Raw genomic sequence first — 6,657 nt, 5'->3', positions numbered from 1 at the left:
GAATTTCCCCATGGAAAGGGTGCTCAGGCCTTGGAAGGAGCTGCCCAGGGAGGTTCGGAGTGCCCATCCCTGAAGGGATTTCAAGCCCTGTGGATGTGGCACCTGGGAACAGGGGCAGGGCTGGGAATGGTTGGACTCCATGGCCTTGGAAGGCTTTTCCAAGCAAAGCCATTGTGGGATTATCTCTGTGGGATCATCTCAGGGATTTCTCTCATCCTTGCCCTCACCAGTGGATAATAAATAGAATTCCCTCCTACTCCATCCCATGGCTCACCTGCATCACCCACCAGAAATACTGGGATGAGCTGGAGATGGAAACCCCTTCTCCCACCTTTCCCCCTCCATGCCGAGCACACAGAGCTGTTCCAGAGCCGTCCCACCGCTGCTCCCGCTGGAATCCGGTTCGCATCCATGGCCCAAGCATGGATTCGCTGTTTCCATGGCGATGGAGCTCAGGAATTGTTGTGGTCCTGGTGCCTTCAGCGGCTGCTTTCCCACAGGTCTCCCTTACCCACGCTCAAAATCCGGCCTCCAATTCCCCGCGGATCATGTGCGGAGATTTATGGAGGAATCCATGGGATGTGCCCATGAAAAATCCCTCTGGCTGCACCTCATGAGGAAGTTCTGGGCTGTGCCAGCACAGGGAAGAATTCCCCAGTCCTGGTGGCAGGAATTCCTGTGAGGAAAAGGGAAAAAAGGGAATCCAAGCTGTTTTCCAATGCTTGTCCAGCGGGGCCAAAATGATCCCATTGCCACGGACAAACCGGGAGCTGGAAAATCCAGGGGTGCCCTACACAGGCAGTCAAGGAGGCCAGGGAGGCAGGAGACTTCAAGGCTGGAATATTATCTGGGAGGGAATTGAATAATTTCCAAAATATTCCCCTTTTGTCCTTAGATCCGGAATCTCGGGTTCCAGTTTGGCTCCCACATCCCTGGGAGGGCCCAGTGGGAGCTCTGCACCCACCAGGAGAGCTCTGGAGTCAGGAGATGGTAAAATGGGAATATTGTCAAACCCTTCCACCTGGAAGTTGTTCCTGGCATCCAAAATCCTGGAATACAAATTTTGCTGGAATAAAATCCAAATTCTCATCCTCTTATCCTGCCATGGTTCACATCCCAGCTGGCAGGGTCTCACCACTCCTCTCTAAATCTTTAATATCCCAAATTGCTGTTTGGATCGCTCTTTCCCCACCGGGATTTTGGGATCAGTCACTTCCAGGGGCTGGGAATTGGGAGGGATAAGGGGATCTCACCCCGGGGGCTGCCCAGGGCTTCCTCCCAGCTTTTGAGAGTCCTAGAACAGCAGCACCAGATCCTCAGGGATCTGGGAGGGCCAAAGCTGAAGACGAACTGCTTTATCCCAGGAATGCTGAAGTGTTTCTATTCCCATGGGATATTTGGGATGGGACCTGCCCCACCCTGAAGAGCCCAGAGCATCACTCCAAATAAAACAAACCCCAAGGAACAACTTCCAGGTGCAATTCCTTCCCGGAGTGAACTTCGGCTGAGCATCTGAAATATTTATCCGGCTTTCTTTTAGGCATTCTCGCCAAATCCTGAAAATCTGATGGAAAATCCTGCTTCCAGCAGGAGACAATGCTTTGGAAAGGCTTTGGTTTTGTTTTAAATTAGTCATTTCCAGCAGTAAAAACCTCCTGGTTTTTATTCCTCCTTTCCTGCTGCTCTTCAGGAGCGGTTCTGTTTCTGTGCAGCACTTCCCACACAGCCCTGCTCCTGGCAGAGCTGGAATGCTGCATTCCAGCCTTTTCCCAGGATATTTTGGAAGTAGAGGCTGCACGAGCACTGAGGAGAATTTCCAGCACTTGCTAAATCACGCCCTAAAGAAAGATCAATCCAACCCAAAGTGTAGGCAAGTGACCCTTGGGAATAATATCCTTGGAATTTCAGCCAAAGCCATGTGAATTCATATGGAATCTGCTCCCAAAGGAGGAGTAAATGAGGGAACAGTCACGTGTTTCCCTAGGAGACCCAATTCCTTATGGAATCATGGCAGCCCTTGCTGGGAATGGGGCAGGAATTCTGTCACTGATGGCTCTCCAAGCAACCCACGGGATAATAAACATCAAATTATAACAAATACATCAGAAAGAGAGGTTTTCACCAAAGAAACGTTCTGGGTTTGTCTTCAGAGAGGGAAAAACACCGGGAGGAAAATCCATCTGGGACTGGTTCTCCTAAATAAATTAATTAATTAATTCGTGTCCATTTTCCATCCAGCTTCGGTGGTTTGATTGTGGCCATTTGGGGGCCAAAAGAAATGGAAATGCCCCCACTCTTCCACGTGTATTAAATGTTAATTAAATATCTACAACCCATAATATTCCTTCCCCTTTCCCCTCCCGATTAGGGCAAAACAACCCCTCAATGTGTAAACTGGAGACCTTCCTTATCCCTCCTTCTCTCCTCCTCCTGCCGTTAATTTCCCGAAATGAAACCCTGGAGAAGCGCCTGCAGCAGAGCCCAGGGCCCGTTTCTATAGAGACAGAGCTGCCTGCAGCCCTGCCAGCCTGGGGAAGCAGGGAAAGGAGCCGGCAGCAGGACAAAGGCAGCGCCACCGAAAGGTCCTTCAGGTGCCCTCCTGCCCGCTCCAGCCCACGCTTCTATTATCCCATGATTAAATTCGCTGGATAATCGGAATCCACTGAGATCCAGGGCTTCCAGATGGCTCTAATTAGGGAATAAAGGTTTGGAAAGGGGATTTGCCGCTGGACTGCCCCTGCTCCCAGCAGAGAGAGGCACTGTGTCCCAGGTTCTCCCTCCTGCTGCCCCTCTGTCCCGCAGGACAGGCATTGCTGGTTTTCGGGCTCAGGAGGATCCCAAGTCCAGGCTGGATCCCTGCATCCCAAATCGGGGTCTCCATAGTTTTGTATACACACCAGGACAAAGGAACTCCTGGTGATTTTGCAGCACAGCCTAAGGAAAGGGAATATGGGATGCAGCTGGAATAGAAGGCCCCCCTGGGACCCACTGGAATTAAAGCCCAGGGATGGAGTGGGGACATTTGGCACTGGCTGGGACCACCAGTGGGAATGCATTTACCCAAAAAATCATAAAATATCACCAAAAAACCTTCACAGGGAATCCCAGACTGGTTTGGGTTGGAAAGGGCCTTAAAACTCATCCCATTCCAACCCAGGGACACCTCCCACTGTCCCAGGCTGCTCCCAGCCCCAATGTCCAGCCTGGCCTGGGACACTGCCAGGGATCCAGGGGCAGCCCCAGCTGCTCTGGGAATTCCATCCCAGCCCCTCCCCACCCTCCCATCCAGGAATTCCTTCCCAATATCCCATCCATCCCTACCTGGCAGTTCAAGGCCGTTACATCTGGAATTGGAGAGAAAAAGCGCCCAAAGAGAAACTCACCGGTGGCACCTGCAATTCCCACAAATGACTTGAGCCCAAACAGGCACGGAACTGGGCTTTGGACATGGAGCCTCGAACTGCGAGAGCTCCCTACTCCTGGAGACACCGAAATCCCGCTCTTTGGGAAAGATTGGCTTCCCGGGCTTCTGTCAGACCCCGGGGATTAGGAATTCGCAGGTGGTTCACGCTCCTTTTCACGGCCACAGAGCCTCCCCCGTGAGGAACTCCAGCTATAGCCCGGGCACATTCCCTTGGAGAGCAGGGAGTTCATCAGGGAATGGCTCCAGACCGTCATTCCTGTCAGGGATGGGATGTGTTTTATAGGCAGCACCTCAGCAATCCTGATTAAAGCGTATTTCAGAAGCCGTGGGCAGGAGGGAAGGGGTTCTGCGCGGCCGGGCTTTGGGAACCAGGAGTTGTTGTGGCCATAATTCGGATTGTTGCTAAAAAATAGCACCGAGGAGGCAGAGCTGGGGACGCTGCGGCACTGCCACACCCCAGGACCTCGCTAAAAACCTCTCTGGAGGGGACAACAAGCGCCAGAGCTGTGTGCGGGCTCCCATGGGGATACAGCTGCCGTTAATTAGCTCAGCCTAATCAGCAGGATGTGCCTTTCCCTTTGGAATGAGGGCCCCACTCCACACCCAGCAACTGCAGCCCGCAGAGCTTTGCCACCTGTTTGGGAAACAAAAGGAAAACTACCTGGCAAAGAGGTGGGAACGCCCAGGGGAACTGCAAGAATTGGGGTCCTGCTCTGGTTAAATGAGCCCGGGCTGTTTTGAAGGCTGGGATGGGCAGGCACGGCCACAGGGTTCGAGGTTTGCAGCTGGAGGGACCAGGGATTTCTGGCACTGGGAAAATGGATGAATCCAAGAATGGTTTGGATTGGGAGGGCTCTTAAGTCCCATCCCACACCTCCCACTATCCCAGGCTGCTCCAGCCTGGCCTGGGACACTTCCAGGGATCCAGGGGCAGCCATGGAATAACCTGTGCCAGGGCCTCCCCTCCCAGCCAGCCAGGAATTCCTTCCCAATCTCCCATCCATCCCTGCTCTCTGGCACTGGGAAGCCATTCCCTGTGTCCTGTCCCTCCATGCCTTGGCCCCAGTCCCTCTGCAGCTCTCCTGGAATCTCTTTAGGCCCTGCAAGGGGCACCCAACACCTGACTGCCCATCAGCTCAGGACGGGGCTGCAGCTTTTCCATCCAAAATTCCTGCAATTCCCTCACAAGCCAACGGCCAGGGCATGAGAGAAGAAAGTTCTGGAGCTCCAGGATTATTCCCATCCCTTGCCCCCTCTGCCTGTTTCAGTGGGGAAAGGAGCAGAGCAGAATTCCCAGCGCCGGTGCAGGGAGCAGCGACATTCCCGGTCCCAGAGATCCCGTCCCGTTACCATGGAAACAACCTTGGATGGAAAGGACACTCCACCGTTCCTGTGTGAGCAGCGCTGAGCGAACGGAGCTCATCCACAGGGCAGGTCCTGCATGGCTGCGATTCCCGTGCCACTTTCCAGAGCGGAATTCCAGAGAGGAAAGCCGTTCTTCCATCACCCAGCCCAGCAGGGAGCTCAACATCCCACATTCCTTCCCCTTTAATGTCCCTTTACAGCACGGAGGTGGCTCTGCTCTCACCCCATCCCCGGGCACCCCCTGCCCAGCCAGGGCAGGGCTGGCAGCGCCTTTTGTGCCTTGCCAGCGTTCCCAAATCCCTCCCTGCCCTGGGAGCTCGGCTCCATCTGGCACAGCCGGGAATGTTTAATTAACGAGCTTTTTTTAGCCGAACCACGCACCTTGGAGCAGGTGGGCACGGGAAGGCCAGGGGAGGGATGGGCACCTGCGGGATCAGCTGGAATCCGTAGACACCTTCTGGAAAAGGGCAGGAAATGTTTGCACTCAGCATTCTCGGGCTCCTTGGGCTTCACACCTAAATCCTGCCAGGAGCAAAGAGGGAATGCTGGAGCTTCACACCCTGCAATAGGATGGACAGGAAATGTTCCCAATATCCACCCTGCCCCTCCCCTGGCCCAGCCTGAGGCCGTTCCCTCTCCTCCTGTCCCTGTTCCCTGCCAGCAGAGCCCGACCCCCCCGGCTGCCCCCTCCTGTCAGGGACTTGTGCAGAGCCACAAGGGCCCCCCTGAGCCTCCTTTGCTCCAGGCTGAGCCCCTTTCCAGCTCCCTCAGGAATTCTCCAGCCCCTTCCCAGCTCCCTCAGCTGATCCAGGTATTTCTAATTTGGGGGGGAAAGTCCTTAATTTGGTAATTCCTAATAACACATTTCCCTGAAAGTTTTGACAACTGAAAATAGAAAGCCACCAAAACCCTGTTTTCCAGAGCTGAGTCACTTTGGAGTGAGAGTGCCCGGCACCCCCGGGCTGGGGAGGGGTATTTTGGTCATTCCAATGGTGCAATTAGAGCTCTCCAAAAGGGGCCAGCAATCCCAAACGAGTCCCCAATCACCGGCCTTTGTGAGGCAAAATGTCAGGGTTTGCATCAGGACAATTACTGGGAGATGGGATCGGTTCTTCCCATCCCGAGGGAAACGACGGAGCCGTTCTGTGATTCCCTGAACCCTTCTCGTGAAGGGCAGCTCAGCACATCCCAGCCTGGTGTGGGCTGGAAGGGACCATAAATCCCGTCCCATTCCAACCCCAACACCTCCCACTGTCCCAGGCTGCTCCAAGCCCCAATGTCCAGCCTGGCCTTGGCCACTGCCAGGGATCCAGGGGCAGCCACAGCTGCTCTGGGCACCCTGTGCCAGGGCCTGCCCACCCTCACTGTAAAAAACCTTTTCCTTTATCCAGTCTAAATCCCTGCTTCTTTCACCTTTTCCTGTCCCACCAGGCACCTCTTGGCTCCTGCAGGGAGACGGCCAAACCCCAGAAGTTTGGGCTGACATTCCCCAAAGGAATCACCCCCCTGCACCTGCTCCTCTCCCAGCCACGGAGTTGTTCCCTTGCGGGTTTTACCACAAACATCCCCATTTGTGTGATATGAACTCCTGCCATTGTTTCCCAAGTGTTTATGCATCAAAATGTCACCTTGGAGTTCTCGCTGTTTCTGGAGCTGTTGTATTTTTAAAAGAACGTTTTCGAGGGAATGACATTAAATAATGTGGGAAGGGCTGCTAAAGACACCGGGCACAGCTCCAGCATTTCGCTACTCTCATCCCCCAGCTTGAGGTGCTGGTTCTCCCTCCCTTGGATGTATCCATTTATTCCCGCTCTGCCCTTTTCCCAGCTGTTGGTGAGGAAAAAGGAGCTGCCCTTGGAACTGGGATT

At 54.1% G+C, this 6,657-nt stretch overlaps 1 long non-coding RNA gene across 1 annotated transcript in view; it reads right to left on the bottom strand.

Annotated features, from left to right (window-relative positions):
- LOC108447097 overlaps positions 1 to 3,132 on the bottom strand; it is a 4,983-nt gene extending 1,851 nt beyond the window's left edge. The window contains exon 1 of the long non-coding RNA XR_001862497.1: positions 275 to 3,132. This is a non-coding gene — a long non-coding RNA (uncharacterized LOC108447097). The remainder of the gene's footprint in view (positions 1 to 274) is intronic.
- Positions 3,133 to 6,657: the final 3,525 nt, after the last annotated feature.

This window comes from Corvus brachyrhynchos, unplaced genomic scaffold, assembly GCF_000691975.1.
Source record: "Corvus brachyrhynchos isolate BGI_N302 unplaced genomic scaffold, ASM69197v1 scaffold45, whole genome shotgun sequence".
NCBI lineage: Eukaryota > Metazoa > Chordata > Aves > Passeriformes > Corvidae > Corvus > Corvus brachyrhynchos.
Note: the sequence above shows the minus strand (reverse complement) of the source record. Positions and strands in the feature narration are given on the sequence as shown.